At 39.2% G+C, this 19645-nt stretch overlaps 1 protein-coding gene across 3 annotated transcripts in view; it reads left to right on the top strand.

Annotated features, from left to right (window-relative positions):
• Window positions 1-19645, top strand: part of HDAC8 (histone deacetylase 8) — a 240392-nt gene that overhangs the window by 88105 nt on the left and 132642 nt on the right. The gene's annotated exons all lie outside the window — the stretch shown is intronic.

Here is a 19645-nt window from a genome sequence, read left to right as displayed (position 1 = left end):
TGCCATTATGACCCCTGACCCATCTGCCTACTCAGATACAGCAGACATAGGAATGGCTTACTTTTGTAAAAATAAGTCTTTTGCCGTATCTGCTGTCTTCTTTTCATCCCTTTTGTTCCATGAGCCCACTGGATTTTTAGATCACTCCTTTCCTGAGATAAATAAAGGACCTCTTTATTACTTGGTCACTTACAAGATGTTTTGGTTTTTGTTTGGCACTCAATTTCTACTTTACTTCTTGTAACTGCCTCTCCCCTTGGGATTCATGAGCCCTTTTTCTCTCCCTTCTTCCTTTTCTCCCTCCTTTCTTCCCTTCCTCCTTCCCTCCCTTCCTTCTTTTCCTCAAAGTTTTTCCTCTGCTATAGCCTTTTTTGACTTTGCTAGCTAGTCAGGCAGGATCTTAATGGTTTCATCTTAAAGTTGAACATACTGTGTTGGCCAAAAAGTTCGTTACGTTTTTTTCCATACAATGGCTCTAGTAGCGCTTCATTGTCTTTAACTTCATTCAAAACACTTTTCTTAGATTGTATTGTGACGGCTGTCATATCAGCATGCATTTAAAAAAAAACCTTCTCAAAATTGGTAAATTTTTTGCAGCCATTTTAATATTGAAAATGGAAGAATGTATGCAACATTTTCAGCATATTATGCTTTATTACTTCAAGAAAGGTAAAAACTCAATGTAAACATAAGAAAAGACTTGTGCAGTGTGTGGAGAAGGTGCTGTGACTGATCAAACGTGTCAAAGTGGTTTGCGAAGTTTCTTGACATTTTGGCCAAATACGTTGCTGGGGGCTGTCTTATGCATTGGAAGGTGTTTAGCAGCACCCCTGGCTTCTACCAACTAAAAGCCAATAGGGAGAGATAGCTGATGTACTCAAACTATCCAAATCAATAAAGTTATTGGTGAAAATGAAAAATGTGCTTTTTACTATTTTATGAAAAAAACTAAACAGACTCTTTGGCCATCACAATACCATCTTTATTTTAAAAATGGCTTTAGATTTCTTCTTTAATAGGCCAGATATGAAATCCTTACAGGAACGTTTTGAACAACAAAATGGGTTACATAAAATGGGTTCCATTTTATGTAAAAGACAATTTCACAGTCGGAGCTTCCTGTGTCGTTCCACACTGATTTAGAAAGGTCAGGGTCACTGATTCCCCAGAGCTTCCCATAGTTTCCATGCGAGCTACCACAGTTGGTATTACAAGTAGAACCCTGTTTCGACTAGCCTAAAGGAACATCAACATTGTTCTTCAAAGCACATCTCCTCCTTCAAATAGAAGCTATGGCCCCAGTATACAGATGATAGAGGTAGATTATATTCTTGGTTTACACGGAAGCCCACACCCCACCTCAGCCTCATATACATATACACACAAAGTTTGATGGCAGAGGAAAGCTATTTTGGTAAAGGGAGGGTTAGCTAGGTCCCAAGCTGTGTTATCTGAAGGAGGAAATACTACTTTACCTATGTTTAACCTGTTTGTTCTGTGATTGTGTTTAAATGTGGTGCGAGATAGTCTTAATGGTTAAGCTATCACCTAAAACAGCTGTGTTGATGCCTTTGGCTGTGTTTATAATTAAGGACTGTGGGAGAGGACAATGACAAGTATTGTGTTCGCTAAAAAGCCCATTTAGCTTTTTCCATAAAATAAAAGGCACATTTTAAATTTTCACCAACAACTTCATTGATTTGGATATTCTGAGTGTGTGGGCTATCTCCCGCTTGGTGTAACGGTTGTTATAGATTAATGTCTTGATTAGATTGCTATCAACTTCAACTGGTCTACCCAACCAAGGACCATCATGTAGCGAGAAATCTCTGGCACAAAACTTTACAAAACTTTGCAAAACACATTCAATCACTCACAGCAACTTCTCCATACAGTGTACAAATCTTTTTTGCATTTCAGTTGCATTTTTACCTTTCTTGAAATAATGAAGCACAATATGTCAAAAATGTTGTGTATTTTCTTCCATCTTCAGTATTAAAATGGCTACACACAAATTCCCCAATTTTGATAAGTTATTTTTTAAATGCACACTGAAGCGACAGCTGTCACAATACAATCTAAGAAGAGTGTTTTGAATGAAGTTAAAGACAACTAAGTACTACTGGAGCCATCATACAGAAAAAACAAACAAACAAACAAACAAACAAACTTTTTGGCCAACCCAATGCCTCCTTGCTGCTGATTCAAAAGACATTTTGATAAATAGTAGGGTACCACTCTGAATGTGCAATCTTGCAGGATGACCAAACTACTCACTCACTGTGAACTGTTTTGGTATGTGCATAGTTTGAAGAAGAAAATCAGTTGTGCTTAAACTTCTTAATTTGTATCCTACCTATAGTTTTATAGCCCTAACTAACAGCCAGGAGCCAATTCTTTATTAAATGTCCAATTATTAGTATATATCTCATAGGAAAGATACATGTATGGTACTTAGAATGCGTATGGATTCAAAATACACTAAAGTGGATGGTTCAATATTTTGAAAAAATGCCTCACATTTTATTAAGAATATTCAACTATTCAACTTTGCAAGGTAATTAAGTACAGACACTGTATAAATATTTCACCAAAATGAAAACACATTGTTAAGCGGGCCTCTCAATGAATAGGACTTATGAAAGGCTCTATTAAACAGGACTTCTCATTCAATAGCAGTCTTTATATCCACATATGCAAAACTTTGCTGGTGAGAACTATCAGCCCAAAGAAGGGAATAATCTTATTCCAGGGAACTAGGGTTCATAACAGTAGTTATTAAAATAAGAATCTACCTGTATTTGGCCCTTGGTCTTTTATTTGAATCCCACAGCTTGTGTTCTATAACTTAAAATGGGAAGAAACCCTTTTCCCCCCATCAAACAGCACTGGCCTAGGGGAAAAATTCAGAGATCCCAGAGGTACAAAAAACAAACAAACAAACAAAACCACCAAAACCTCCAAACCCCAACTTATTATTTTTGCCTCCTTTTATGAGAGAAATATTATACTTTTCTAGTTTAAATAATTTTTATAGCTCAACTGCTTTTTTCAAACCTTAATTTTACTGTGCCTGGATTAACCAAAATAGCCTATCCAGAAAGAACCTGTTCTCTAGGACAACAGCAAGCTCATTAAAGGAAGCGCTCATTTAAACCTAAGTTTTTATTCCTGTGGGGAATTCCTTTGTCTATCTATACTGAGTTCTGCTGCTATCTAACAAGGAAGAGAAAAAATATATTGCAAATACTACTTTTTTACTTTAAAATTGTTTTATTGTTTATGGTATAGTTGTCCCAATTTTTCCCCCTTTGCCCTCCTCTGCCCAGCCCACAGTCAATTCCCACACTGGTATCCATGTCCATGGGTCATTCATACATGTTCCCTGACTAGCAAATACTTTTGTATATACTTCTGTAGCTTATGTTTATTGTATGAGAATTTTCCTTAGACCCTGAGGTCTAGGAAAAGCCTCTGGAATAGAAGTCAGTGGTGTTTTAAGCACAGGATCCATTCCTGTGGGTCTGGGGCCAAGACTGACTTCCCTGAAGCCGTGCTGACCTTCCTACAAAAGAATCAAGCACCTTAAGTCACCTAGGATTTTTAAAACATTAGTTAACAAGAATAAAGGGGGGAGCAGCTACCATGCAACAACAGAGGGAATTTGTGTGTCTTTAAGCATAATGACTCTGTTTTATTCATTCATTTACCAAGCATATAACTTTTGTGACAGCTTTATGCCAGCACTGTACCTAGGCACTGGCTGTGGACGAGAGAGATGAGGCCTTTGCACCCTGGAGTTTAGCCCCTAGGGAGCCCTTGCCTGTGCCGGAAATAGCACTAGACATTTATTTGATGCTTATAGTAACACACAGTCTGCAACGCCTACAAAGGTAGGTATTCTCACTTCTATCTTACAAGTGAGAAAACGGGAGCTTGGAAAGGTTAAGCTGCTTAAGGTTGCACAGCCACTAAGTGGTAAAGCCAGAGTTAGAACACATGGCTCTCTGCCTATTAACCATTAGGTACATTGTCTCCAGGGTGTCATGTGCAAGTATGAAATTTCTCCACAAGGAGAAAATACCATCCTAAGACTTCTTGGAAAATTGTATCTCAGAGCATTGCAGAAAACCCCCTAAAAAAGAAACCACTTAAGTTTATGCAGATGAACCGCACAGTCTGTAGTATACATAATCCATTTTGTTTATGTTTGTGGGTGTGCAATTTAGATTTTTGCCCCTCAAACGAATATCTTAATCCTGAGGATTTAATTTGTAATTTTATGGATAGAAACCAAGAATAAATATTGCCAGATTTTATGTCTTAGGTTTTAAAGTTTGGAAGCATGGACATTCTGTAAATCTGCTTTTTCCTTTATTTTCAATGGAGAAAATCCTGCCTTCCTCCTTTAGAAAGTGAATAGTGTCATATGTCATTTTATAGAGGTTATCTCATGCAATTAACATCCTTTCATGTGTTGTTTTAGACTAGTATTGACACAGATTTTGGATGTTATGCATTTTTGCAACTGTATACCTAATTTATATCATTTCTTGGTCCTGGCAGAAGGCCATATCTATGTAGAGGACTGAGATTTTTCCACCCATGCTATAAATTGTCCATTTAATACCGATGGAATAAAATGAGAACCAAGGGACATCTCTAAAGGACATTTAAGTGAAATGTTTCTCTGCACTATTGACTTCCAATGTTAATATTTAAAGAAGAGATGTTTTAATGATGATGGGTTTTTCTTTCATTATATTGATGTCATCTAGAATTTATTTGCCACTTGGGACTCCCAACTTCTTATCAGTCAATTTTAGAAACAGGTAGATACATCCTCAATGAAAGAGAACCCAATAATTATAACCTACTCCTTGAGGCTTGGTGATATGGCAAAAGCAACACAAATGCGTATTTATACATAAATACTTTAAGCAATACAATTTTTAAAAAAGATTTTATTTATTTATTTTTAGAGAGGGAAGGGAGGGAGATAGAGAGAGAGAGACAGAGAAACTTCAATGTGCGGTTGCTGGGGGTTATGGCCTGCAACCAAGGCATGTACCCTGGCTGGGAATCGAACCTGGGACACTTTGGTTCCCAGCCTGTGCTCAATCCACTGAGCTATGCCAGCCAGGGCTTAAGCAATACAATTTTTAAAAATTCCCCTTCATTTGACAAGAAGGGAAGAACTCTAGAAATTTGCATGTGAGAACAAATAATTATATAGCCTTCCATCTTCATCCCCATTTTCATCACAATGTAAGAGCTAGTGAAAATTTTTTACAAAATTCCTCTACCTCACTTCAATTAGGTCACAGCTGCACCACCTTGATCATCACTAGCTCACTCTGGGCCAGTGATAAAGGTGACAGACTGCTAGGTCATTTTATAAGCCTTGCCTGCACTTTGAACTCAGCTCTGTGTCAAGTACTTGTATCAAGTGCTTTAGTTCTATTGGATAAACTTTTATCCTGCCTCTACTTGGTATGGCAAATATTAAACTGCCTATTGTTTCTGGAAACATGGGTGATTCAGACACTAATTAAATTCACTGTTAATGTTAGCCACACGTAGAAAGGAGGCCAAAGTGGGCCATTCATTTATTGTTCCCAGTTTGATGTGTCTTTTAAAATATTAAATTCAAAGAAACATTAAGCACCTAAGAATATAGGATAATTTAGAGAGGAGATACTGTGCCTAATTTTCTGAATTGTCCTGAACGCACTGTCTGTGAGCGCACCCTGCCTGTTTCTAGTACTTGGTTAGGGTTGCAATGGGGAACTGTTTTTTTCCCCTCACTTGATCCTTTGAGCTTTAAATCCAGGTGGTTAGGAGGACAGTTCTTATATTCTTCTTCTTCCCCTCTTGGCCAGTGTCTTTCATGACAAGTTCCTGAACTCCTGTACCAAGTAGCCCTGACACCATGACAGTCCCCCTACGTGCAGCAAACAGTCTTCCTAGGTGATTTCTTTTCCCTTTTAAGTCAAGGAGGACAATCTCCTGAAATCCCATGGGTTTGTTCTGCCACTCTAGTGTGTGCCTTCGCTGCTCTCTTCTTAGTGCTGAATGATCCCTGCCCCCTGGAGAAAGTGGCCTAATTCTTTCCCAGCAGTTGAATAGGTTCTGATGCTAGAACATGCTCTGAAACTATCCAGAGACAGGAAGACCTTGCTCATAAAAGGAAATTTTGAGAAGTGCACCCTTTAACATAGGGTTGCGCTGTCCCTTCAGTCTAGACTAGGAAAACTGCCCTCTACGCTCTGCTTTCACATGTTCCAGCTTTCAATAACTGCTCCTGACCCTGCCATTCACCCAGCAGCTCCTAGCCCTCACGAGCTGCATCCTTATGTTCTGTTGATATGGCTTATACAGAGATTAAGTTAAAAGCCGGTGTCTGTCACCCGACAAAAAGGCTGGAAGCTAAGTTTTGCTGGAGATAAATCCACTGGCCCTTAAAGAAGGACCAAAGGAAAGACTCTTAAAAAAACCATATCAAATAACCAGCTAACAAGTTAACAAATAAAAGGGTGTATATGTGTGCCAAGCACTGAAAGCAGTGCATTTGCCTGGAGACTGTGATGGTGCCGCTGAACAGTGACTGCAGGTGAAGGCATCTGTGTGTGCCCACTCCAGGTGGGAAAATCCTGAAGAGGAAGGTGAAATTTGGGAGAAGTATTCAATATATTGGGGATAACAGTAGAAAGATATCTATCCTATTGGAATATAGAGAAGCCTCACTAACGCGGCCTAATTAGAGGAAAGCAAGTCTGAATCATGGAATATTTTTAAATGCATTTGTATTACTTTCAAGCAATGGACACGCTAGTAATTCAAAGTAGACTAAAAGCACCTCAAGGAAGAGGCTTTACGTATCATTTGTAATTAGCATATCAATTATTTGTATATAAGTGAATGTGCAAAAAGTGCATAAAGAGTTTATTCTCTTAAGTAAGACAAACATTCCCCAGTGCAATCCTGTTTACACTATTAATTTGCTTAGCCAGCCTTTTTTGTGCCAAGATAGATGTATGTAAGAAATGCTTATTTCCTCAGGGAAGAATGAATCGCTTCCCTGTGTTTAGTCCAGTAACTAAGATGCGGAGCGCCACTTGATTGGTTTGGGATTTCCAGGATATGGAGTTTTGAATTTGCATACAGACCAGAGAGATTTCATATGGAGAAGATCTGGCAGCCATTGCCAGAGACCCAGTTTCCCCATCTGGATTTCATTGAAGTGATCTGGATTTCATCAAGCAACAGGACACTGATCCTAAATGATCCACCAGACACTCTAACGTAGGCATGTTTAAAATACATCCTGCCCCAGAAAAATAACTGTTAAAATATGATGAGTTGGAGTTGCTCTATGTGCAGTACTTAAAAGTAATAAAAATGCATTTCTTTTTAAGTCCCACAAAAACCATGCAATATCAAGTTAATGATGAAAATCAATCCCCAAACTCTTTCTTGCACACCTCATTGTGTGACGGCATTGCAGAGATTTCCAATCATCTGGGAAAGGATATTATGTTTTGATGAGCTGCACCAGGTGCTAACTATATGGCAGGATTTCAGCTTTGAATCGTAGGGAGGCCCTCCTGGGTAAGGGCGAGGGAAGGGCTAGGGGCATGTTTATTGTTAACAAATCGTTATTGTATACCTAAGTTTGAAAATCAGAGCAACTGAACTGAAAAAGAAGATGTACCTGGTATTTAGGGAGTGTAGGAAATATGATTAAGGAATGAGAAACAGAGATAGAAGCCTGTATCTCTACCCATATGTATTAAACTGTGCTCTGGGTAAATCATGACTTCTTCAAGGCTTAGGGAGGAAAACGAAGTGCAGAGAGCATAAGCAGAAGAAGTAAATATACACACAAATGTTGTAACTACAGTTTGGAATGACTCCAGCTCTCCCCTTTCCCCCCAAGGGCATTACTATCCAGGGTCTGCAAAAGCCAAATAGATGTTTGGCTTCCAGTCTGATTTTTGGCCTAAGAAATCAGAGAAGTAGATTTCCATTTTAATTATATAGTCTCTCGACCTCTATCTAATAGAAAGCCACTTGTATTTCTGCCCTTTCTTAAAGTGAAGTTTGTGTTTGGTGAAAGGCAATAGATTGGCAGCACTGGAAAAGGAATTACTGTACTCCCAGAACAAGTATAACCAGGCAGTGACACTATGAGATTTCTCGCTGCCTTTGGGGAACATTAGAGTACTATTCAGGAAGTCACGGCTATGGTCTGCTATGCTGAGCTCAACAGTATCCTAGTGGGCTGAGAGAATTAGCACAGCGCTCCAAGGGCCTGACTTAAGGCCATTCATTTATTCATTCAACATTAGGGAGTGCTTACTATGTGCCTGGTGCTAGAAGACTTCTGCAAATGTTGTATCAGTTAATTCTCACAATAACTGTGTGAGGGAGAAAATACTCTTCTTCTACAGAGAAGGAAACCAGGGTTCAGAGAGGTGAAGTGATTTGTCCAAGTTGCTATGCAAGTACTGGATCCAACTTGGTCTGACTCCATATGCGATGTTCTCCCTGACTCCATGTTGTGAAGGCTGCAAAGGGGATGGCTGAGACATGTGCCCAAGTAACGTGACACAGAGAAGACTGCGATCTGTGCTATGGGAGAGGTCTCAGTAATTTCGGAACAGTGAAATGACCTACCCCTGATCAAATAGTCATTAATACAGCTAGCCTTAGGATTCATATTCTTTAAGTCTTTAATTTTTTTTTAAGCTGAGCTCTCCAAACCACCCTGCCTCTCGACCTCTCCTATGCCCTGTCCAAATAATATACACCCTGCTTGCTAGGGCCTCTGGCCTTTCAGAATGAGAAGAACCTGCCCTGGTTGATGTGGCTCAGTAGATTGAGTGCCAGCCTGTGAATCAAAGGGTCCCCAGTTCCATTCCCACTCAAGGGCACATGCTTGGGTTGCAGGCCAGGTCCCTGGTGGGGCTGTGCAAGAGGAAGCCACACATTGATGTTTCTCTCCCTCTCTTTCTCCCTCCCTTCCCCTCTCTCTAAAAATAAATAAATAAATAAATAATATTCTAAAAAAGAATGAACATTAGGGTTCATAGGTTAACAAAACAAACAAGCAAGCAAAATATTACCACAGTCATTGAAATAAAGAACAAACTGACAGTAGCAAGAGGGGAGGGGGAAGGGAAATAATGGGGTGGGGAGAAGGGAAAAGGGTCATAAAGGAACATGTATAAAGGACCCAGGGACAAAACCAAAAGGGAGAAAGATGGAGGGTGGGAGGTAGTGGTGATGGGAAAATGGAGACACCTGTACTTGATCAACAATAAAAAATGAGGAGAAAAGTGAGAAGAAACAAACAGCAGTGAGATTTAGTGAAGAGAGCTCTGATGATTCAGCCTAGGCCACTGGTAATGTCCTTTATTTCTGGATGACTCACTTTCCCCTGTGTAAATGAGAATGGTTTACTTCAAAGAGGTAGAAAAATAAGTAATAACAAGCTAAAAATAGTATACAGTCCTTTTTGTTGCCAAGGTGACATATAATTGATGAGTAGAACTGCTTACCACAAAGCATGTTAGAAAGAGATGTCAATTAGAATCTATGTTTTCAGATTTTTATTTATTGATTTTTTTTGAGAGAGAGAGAGAAACATCGACATGTTGTTCTACTTATTTATGCATTCATTGGATGCTTCTTCTACGTCCCCTGACCAGGGGTTGAACCCACAACCTTGGCATATCAGGATAACACTCTAACCCACTGAACTACCTGGCCAGGGCCCAAACTTTTTTTTAGTGAAGATCTTTCAAATAGTGAGTCAACCTTTTTACTTAAAATTTTTTTTCAATTTTTAAAAAGTTGTTGATTTTAGAGAGCGGGTGGAGAGAAAGAGAGGGCACGGGGAAAGAAAGATTTGTTGTTCCACCTATTTATGCATTTATTGGTTAACTCTTGTATGTGCCCTGACCAGGGATTGAATTCACAATGCTGACTTACTGGGGTGATGCTCTAACCATCGGAGGTCCTGGCCAGGGCAGAATCTATGTTCTCATATAATGAAGTCAGCAATGCAACAAAAGATGCCCATGTAAAATGTTAAGAAACTACATTTTGAAAATTAAAACTACAAAAGCAATGTGAGGATTGTTTTTTTTTTCCTTTGGAGGGTGTGGGGGTTTAGGAGTTTGAGGGGCTTTTTGTGGCTTTGGAATTTTTGTTTTGTTTTGTTTTGTTTTGTACTAAAGATGTCAATGGGAGTAGTGCAGCTTGTTTATGCTAAAAGTAGGAAGGGAAACATATAGGAAATAAAGTGTCTTCTGGATATGTCTAAGAAGCACCCCTGGCCCTAAACAAAATGACACTTCATCCTCATCATAGTGAAACCACCCCCCTGAATTTCCTGCATCCCTAAACCATTTGTAATAGATACTCAGGAATCACTGAGGCATTTACCATATGCTGCATCCCCTGGTAGGTTGAATTTTTGCAGAATGATTTAGCAGTGCCTGAGTTGAGATAGGACTGAGAGAATTTAGAGAAAACACACCTGTGAAAAGTGGAAGAGCTCCTATTTGAGACTGACTAGTAATGTTTTAGGTCCTTAACAGAATCTCCCTCTGAATTCCATCCAATACAATGGGTTTAAAATTTCTATTGTAGTAAAGGCTCTGCTGCTCGCAGTAACTTTTCTTGGGGTGACCTTGGGAGGTCACGGCATTAGTAGCAAATATTCCTCTCTTTCCCCCTTTTGTAACCTGTCCTTCTTGGTTTTTCAACTTTGAATTCCTCATCTCTTTAATCTCTGTTGATGACATCGCTAGAGGATACCAAGAGTGCTTGCTGGGAAACAAAGATGATAAGGCTAGTCTAAACTGGTTTGCAAGCTAGAAGTCAGGAGACCCAACCTGCTGGGAGTTTGCACAGGTCAAAGGTCTAGCTAGAGATGCAAGTTTCGGATACCAGATCCTGCCACCAACATTGATTAAGGATAACTGTAACACCATCTTTTTGGCATCCCATTGCCCTGGAATTAGAGGTGAAGTGGCACCAGTGAATCATTTGAAGACACGCAGTAGAAGCTGTGGTCTACCCTGATGGAACACAAAACAGGGGTTAACGCTACAATTCTGTTCTTGGGCTTTTCCTTTTATCTAAAAACATCATTAATGTCATCATCCCTGGCTCTTATTCCCCTCAGGCACTGACCACCTTCCCCAACGCAATACCTATAGAAACAGCTGCCACAGCCTATCTTCCTTATTTGCATAACCTTGTCTGAAAATTGGGCTGCTGAATACCAAGAGATCAGGTTTCTCATCAAGAAAGTCTGCATTTCCAATGAATATCTTGTGTGTTTATAGGGAAGTTACTAATACAGTGTAATGAGATGCCTGTCTTCCCCCTCCTTTCTGGGTAAGAGATTTTATGATTTGCCAAAACCTAAAATTAATGATTTGCAGTCTAGAAAACTGTTACAATAGTTAGGGAAACTTTCCCAAAAGCAATCTGGAGTGATATTTCATTCATTTACTGATTATTTATTGAATGCCCACTATGTGTAAAGTATTGGTTCTACCCTCAATGAAGTTAGTGGAGATATTAAAATTACAGATACATAGGGAGATATACATTTATATTTATATTCACACATCTGAATAAAATAAAATGTGGAAAGTTATAAAAACCATAAGAAGTAAAATGTGGGCACTCAAAGGGGGAAACACTTCAGAAAAAAAAGCTTAATTGAGGAGGTAACATTTGATCTGGGTTCTAAAGGGTAGCTAATTACTCTATCTTTACAAAGTGTGTGAATGTGTATGTGTTTATAAAATCTGGGTCAAGTTTAAATATACAGAGAGTGTAGGAAAGGATGTTCTACACAGATGGTACAGCAAGATCAAAGTCAGGCGAGAATGAGCTACGTATAAAGAAGAGCAGTGGTTTAGTTTGGCTGGACTGTACAGTGCATGAGAGGAACAAGTTGCACAGAAGATTGGAGAAGTGGGTGGGAGTAACATCACGCTGGAATGCTTAGCTATGGAAATGTGTACTATATTCTGTAAGCATTTGGGGAGCCGCTGAAGGTTTCAGAATGAGGGAATGGTATGATCAGAACTTGCTTAGAAAGATAAACACCCAAAATGCAATAACGCTGTGGCTACTATGGCCATTATACAACACAGTGCATGTAAAGTGGTTGGCACCAGCGCCTGATGTGTAGTAGCTCAGTAAGTCATGGAAGCAGTTATAGTGTCGTAGTTCAGAGCATGGATTCTGGTGCCAGGCTGCCTGAGTTCAAAAACTATCTCTGCCACTCAATAGCTGTGTGATCTTGTACAGATTTCTTAAGCTCTGTGTGCTGCTGTTTCTCTGTCTATAAAATTGGATTAATAATACCTATCTTAGAAATTGTTATGAGAGTCAAGTGAGCTAATACATATAAAGTGCATAAAACAGTGCTGTTTTGAATAAAGTGCTCAGTAAATGTTACTTGCTATCATTATTTTCATGTTTTATTCATGAAAGAGATGGAACATGAGCTAGCCTTTAAAGAATAGATATGATGTAGACATGTAGAAAGGTAACTTTCAGACATGAGGAAGCACATGGCAAAAAAACAACATGCTTATAAGAAAGTACAAGGTAAGTGAGGTGAATCATGTACAGTTCAGTTTGCCTACATGATAACATGGGTTAAGCAGTTATTGGATAATAAGATAAAAAGGCATGCTAGAGCCAGATCATGAAGGACTTGGAATCATAGGCTGAGAATTTTAAGCTTTATAAAAGAAAATGGAGGGACATTGATGGCTTTTGAGTAAAGATGTGATTTACTCATAACCATCCCTAAGGAAAATTAATCTGATGCTAGTGTGTATGTGATGCCCTGGAGAGCTAAGAGACTGGAGGCAGTGAAATTAATTAGGAAGCTATTGGCATCCATAAAGGAGACCATAAGGGCTGGGCTTGAGTACTGCAGTGGGAGTGAAGAAGAGGGAATGAGAGAGACATTGTTGCAAGATTGGTAACTGAAGAAGAGCAGGGAAAAGGAAGAATCAGAAAGATCCCCAGAACTTTGAACATGGATGACTAAAAAGATGGGGTATCATTAGCAGAGATGGGGAACAGAGAAAGTAAGCTGACAAGTTCAGCATGGTCAAAACAGAGCTGTAGGTTACAGCTGACTTTGTAGAAATTGACAAGCTGATCCTCAAATGTATATGGAACTTCAACCCAGAAGAGCCAAAACAAACTTGAAAAGAAAGAACAAGGTTGGTAGACTCACATTTCCAGCCTTCAAAACTTACTACAGTGCTACTATAATCAAGACAATGTGTTGCTGGCATGAGGGCAGAGACATAGAACAATGAAATAGAGTTCAAAGTCCAGAAATATGTACAATCAGTTGATTTTACACAAAGGGTATTAATACAATTAAATGGGGGGAAGAAGAGTGTTTTCAACAAATGATGCTGGGACAAGTGGGTATCAGCATGCAAAAGAATGAATTTGGACCCTTACCTCACACCCTGTACAAAAATTAAGTCTACATTGTCTAATTGTAGGAGTAAAACTATAGACTCTTAGAAGAAAACATAGATGTAAATGTTCATGACCTTGAGTTAGGTAATGGTCTCTTAGATATGACACCAAAAGCACAAGCAACAACAGAAAAAAATAGATAAATTAGACTTCATCAAAAATGAAAACTTCTGGCCCTGGCTGGTATAGCTCAGTGGGTTGAGCGCCAGCCTGCAAACTGAAGGGTCACTGGTTCGATTCCCAGTCAGGGCACATGCCTCAGTTGCAGGCCAGGTTCCCTAGTGCATGTTGCACAAGAGGCAACCACACATCGGTGTTTCTCTCCCTCTATTTCTCCCTCCCTTACCATGTCTAAAAATAAATAAATAAAATTTTTTTAAAAAGGGGAGAATGGGTAGGGTTTACAGGAACAAATTTAAAGGACACATGGTCAACAACTAGGGGTGGGCGGTAATGGGAGGGAAGAAGGGAGGGTTGGGTGGGTGGGCTGGAATGGGAGTAAAAGGGAGAAAACTGTACTTGAACAATGATTAAAATAAAATTAAAAATAAATAAATAAAAAGATAAAATAAAAATAAAACTTCTATGCTTCAAAAGACACTATCAAGAAGGTGAAGGACAACCCATAGAATGGGAGAAAATATTTGCAAATCATGTATCTGATAAGGGGCTTATATTTAGGATAAATAAACAGAACTCAATATTAAAAAGACAAGTGACCCAACTTAAAAATGGGCAAAGGACTTGCACAAATGTTATCCTAAAAAAGATATACAGATGGCCAAGTAGCACATGGAAAGATACTCAACATCATTGGTCACCGGTTAAATGCAAATCAAAGCCACAGTAAGATACCACTCTATACCCCCTAGGATAGCTATAATAACAGGTTTTTTAAAAAACAGAAAATAACAAATGTTGGCAAAGTTGTGGGAGAACTGGAACCCCCATACATTGTAGAAATGTAACATGGCACAGCCACTGTGGAAAACATTCTGGTAGTCCATCAAAAGATTAACCGTAGAGTTACCATGTGCCCCAGCAATTCTGCTTAGAGGTTTATACCCAAGAGATATGAAAACTTGTTCAGACAAAAACTTGTACACATATGTCCATAGCAGCATTTTTCATATGAGCCCAAAATTAGAAATAACTCAACTGTCCATCAGCTGATGAATGGATGAAGAAACTGTGGTACGCACAAACCATGGAGTATCAAGCCATAAAAAGACGTGAAGTACTGATGCTACAACATGGATGAACCTCGAAAACATTATGAAAAGTAAAAGAAACCAGTCAAAAAAGGCCACATTTATATAAAAGTTGGATTAGATGCGTCCATATAGACAGAAAGATTAGTGGTTGCCAGGGGCGGGGGGATTGAAGAATGGTGGGAATGGGTAGCAATATCTAATGGGTAGAAGGCTTTTTTTAGGGATGATGAGAAATTTTTAAAATTCATTGTGGTGATGGTAGGCAAGGGAGGAGAGGGGAGGAGTGAATATTATAACACTCATAGTTGTTTTTCTGTCTTCTTCCCCTACTGGGCCATAAGCTCCTTGGGTCTTGCTTATTTCGGTACCTCTAGTGCCTAGCAAGGGAAGAGTAGGTGCTTGAATCAAGATTTTACTGAGTGACGGCTGTAAAAAGGAAGGAAATCTTACCCTTCGTGACAGCCCGGATGGACCTGGAGAACATTATGCTAAGTGAAATAAACCAGTCAGAGACAGACAAGTACCATATGATTTCACTTATATGTGGAATCTAATGAACAAAATACACAAACAAAATAGAAGCAGACTCACAGATATAGAGAACAGACTGACGGCTGTCAGAGGGGAGAGGGTTGAGGGGCTGGGTGTAAAAGGGGAAGTAGGTTAAGAAAAAAAACTTCCAGACACAGACAACAGTGTGGTGATGACCAGAGGGGAAGGGGGGTGGGGGGAAGCAGAAGAGGGTAAAGGGGGGATAAGTGGTGATGCAAGGAGACTTGACTCAGGGTGGTGAACACACGCTACAATGTACAGATGATGTGTTATAGAAGTGTACCTCTGAAACCTATATAATTGTATTAACCAATGTCACCCCAATAAATTCAATGAAAAATCAAAACTATGCAGGAGAAAAAAAGATTTTAGTGAATGAATGGATACTGAACTGCAGAGGATAATGAGAAGGAAAAGGAAAAGGAGAGACATAAAAATTGTGAACCAGGTGCTGAAATCCTCAAGGGGGGGAGCATACATTGCAAGCATACAGATGAGAAATTTCATAATCTTTGAGTAGTATAAGCAAGTGACACTAGCCTCAAAAAAGGAGAGACTGACAACAGAGAATAAGATGGAATTTGCAAGCAGCAGTAGGAAAAGGACGATTACAATTTCTCTTTCCTCTTCCTGTGATACAGGAGCATTACACACTGTGTTTTCTCCTTTGACACCTCCCACCTGATCTGTCACCTAACCCTCTCATTTTTTCCCAAATTTGCCTTACCTCGATTCCTGTTGTTTTTGTGCCCAAAATACTTAATACTCTTTCTACTAATCCCTCTGTCTCCAAAATTTCTCTCTTTGGCCTTATATGCACCAGCAAAAACCAAATTTCCCAAGTATTATTTTTCAGCAAAATCAGTACTTATCTCATACTTTTCCAGTGGCTCCCATTTGACTGTCAAACCAAATGAAAACTTCCAGTCTTGAATTGAAAAGTGTCCACCATTTAGCCTCTATGAGCTGTCTTCATTTCCTGTTGCTTTGATGTTTATGCTGTATATGAAATACCCTACCTTTTTCAAAGCTTCCAATTACACTTTTCTCTACCCATCCTAATCTTTTATTTGCTTTTCTTTCTAGATAATCATAGATTCACAGGAGGTTGCAAAGAAATGCACAGGGAAGTCCCATGCACATTTCCTCCATCCTCCTCCAATGCTGACATCTTGCACAATGATAGTACAATATCAAAATCAAGAAGTTGACATTGGTACAATCCATAGAGCTTATTCAGTTTTCAACAGTGACACATGTACTGGGGTGTGTGTGTGTGTGAGTGTGTATAGCCATATGTGGTTTTGCATAACCACAACTACTTCCACAGTCAAGATAAAGAACTGTACAGTCACCACAAGGTTCTGTTGTGCAACCACACCCATCCCTAACCTCTGGCAATGACTAATCTGTTCTCCATCCCTGTAATTATTATTTCACAAATGATATGTAAGTGGAATCGTGCAGTACAGATTTGGGGATTACCCATGTTTGCCCAGCATGGTTCCCTGAGACCCGTTCAGGTTCTTTTACCGGGATCAGCAGTTTGTTTCTTTTTATTGATGAGCAATATTGCAGTGGTATGCACATGCCACAGTTTGTTTAACAACTCACTTGTTGAAGTATATCTGAGTTGTTCCAAGTTTCGATTGGGACAAATAAAGCTTCTGTGAACATTTATGTACAAGTTCCTATGTGAAAGTGTCTTAATTTCTCTTGAATAAATGCCCAAGAATGCAACTGCTGGATTGTACAATAAGCCTACTTTTAGTTTTGACAGGGGCAGCCAAAGTATTTTCCAGAGTGGCTATACCATTTTACCTCCCCCCCACAAGGTATCTGTGATATTGTTTTTTCCATATCCTCACCAGCAATTGATGTTATTACTCTTTTTCATTTTAGCCATTTTGATAGGTGGCTCACTGTAGTTCTCCCCATCTTTTAAGACCTAAGTCATGAGTTACCCTTGTAGAGCCCTTTCTAACGTCATTGAAAAAGCTGATTACTCTCTCCTCTGTGCCATCTTTGATACTTCATTTTTCATTGTGTTTTAATTATTTATTGACATAATCTGAGTCTTCCTCTCTGCTCTGAGCCACATGAAGATAAGAACTGTGCCACATTCATCTTTGTTCCTGCAACATCTGCTACAGTTATATGCTGGGTGCACAGAGGGGACTCAGTTAATGTGTGCAAAGTGAGGAAAAAATGAATGAGGAAACTCCATCCTGTTTTCCATAGTGGCTGTGCCAGTCTGCATCCCCAACAACAGTGCACTAGGGTTCCCCTTTCTCCACATCCTCATCAAGATTTGTTTGTTGATTTACTGATGGTAGCCATTCTGGTGGGTGTGAGGCAATATCTCATTGGGGTTTTAATTTGCATTTCTGATTATTAGTGACATTGAGCATTTTTTCATATGTCTGTTGGCCATCTGAATGTCCTCTTTGGAGAAATGTGTATTCAGGCCCTTTGCCCATTTTTAATTGGATTGTTTCTCTTCCTGGTGTTGAGTTGTATAAGTTCTTTATGTATTTTGGAAATTAACCCCCTATCAGACAGCTGTCAGAGGGGAAGGGGCACTGGATGAAAGAAGGTGAAGGGATCAGCCAAAGAACATACATGCATGACCCATAGACACGGACAACAGTGAGGAGATGACTGGAGGAAAGTAGGGAGGGTGGAGGACATTGGTAATAATGTAAACAATAAAAATAAAGTAAAAAAAGGAATGAATGAGAAAATGTTAGTCTTTCTTGCCTCCCCCTGCTCCCCATTATGCCATAAACCTTTCTAGAGCAGAGATCATTGCTTCCACTGTGTCTCACAGCAGCAGCTAATAGGGAGCTCTGTATGTGTAGATGTTCAATAAATGCTGGCTAACTATTCAGGTGGCTTATCATCTCTCTGCACCCAGGAGATAAGCGTGTGAGAGAGAGGATAGGGCTGAGTACTCCTGTATTGAATATCATATGTCGTAAGTTTTATAATATTCTTATAATCTCCAATCACTCAATATTTGTCTGCGTAGATGAGAAATCAAAATAAAACAGTCTTTTGAGTCAAAGAATGGCTCTGCAGCTGAGCACTTTTCAATAGTTTCAATGCCCTTGTTACATATGAATTTGAGATATTGGCGTTTTATATCCCTGAGTTCTTGTTGCAGTTTCAGAAGGATCTGGGATTTTTCTGTTTTTGCTGCACTGGTATAATTTGACATGTTGACTGTGAAGGGGTTATTAACCTCAGCATTTTTAATCACTTTTTGACTCTGCATTTTCTCAACTCTGAAGTATGTTAATTTGCACATGTTTATATGTCTCTGTGAGAGTTACTCAGGCCCTTGAGTACTGGAATATGTTTTGTCTGGGAACTAGATTGTAAGCCCCTTGAGAGCAGGGACCTTATAACTCCTAGGAATGCATTCTGGACATTGTCAGTGTTCAATTAATGATAATACTGGAAACCAGACTAAGGTCATCTGTCACATTGACAACTTCCTTTTCATTTATAAGGCTTCTGACTTGAAAAAAGCTGTTAGGTTGATTTGATAGCATTTAATGATTCTACCCCAAATTATGCTCATTCTTACCTACTATAGTTTGTTCCCTGTGCTGTGTTCAGATTTATCATTTTGGAGCAGTTGTTGTAGTTCCCTTCCCTATAATACTCTGGTTATGTATGAATTAGGGAGGCACTGAATTTCTTAACCCAGAAGTCCCTTTTAAAAAAAATTTATTTTCTTTTAATTGTTGTTCAAGTACAGTTTTCTGCCTTTTACCCCCATCCCAGCCCACCCCCCAGCCCTACCCATCTTCCTCCTGTTTCCACCCCCCTTGTTTTTGTCCAAGAATCCTTTATACTTGTTCCTGCAAACCCTTCCCCTTTTCCCCTGAAATTCCCTCCCCTCTCCCCTCTGGTCACTGTCAGCCTGTTCTCAATTTCAGTCCTTTAGCATAATAAAAATTAAGCTGGTAATGTTTGTGTTTTCAAAGCGTGTAATGCTCTTCACCAGCCCCCAGTGATAACTAGGTGATAAACTCAAAGTATGTTGACAGTCTTAATTATCAGAAATAATCCTTACTATCTAGTCAATATATATGTCTTATTTTCCCAGATTGTAAAATGGAGTAAATGTGTACACTATGTACTGTGGCTATTGAAGTTAAATTAATAAGAATGTTTCAAGGGAGTCTGAGTTCTAAAACTCAGGACAAATTTGGTCCTTGGTGAGTGGGGAGGTGGACAGAATTTTTTTCATAAGTCAGTTTACTGAGGTATAATTGACGTAGAGTCTGATTCACCCTTTTTAATGGAAAGTTTGATGAGTTTGACAA

The sequence above is a fragment of the Phyllostomus hastatus genome, unplaced genomic scaffold (assembly GCF_019186645.2).
Source record: "Phyllostomus hastatus isolate PE091 unplaced genomic scaffold, TTU_PhHast_1.1 phas_contig_30, whole genome shotgun sequence".
Lineage (NCBI taxonomy): Eukaryota > Metazoa > Chordata > Mammalia > Chiroptera > Phyllostomidae > Phyllostomus > Phyllostomus hastatus.
This window is presented reverse-complemented; position numbering and strand designations above follow the sequence as displayed.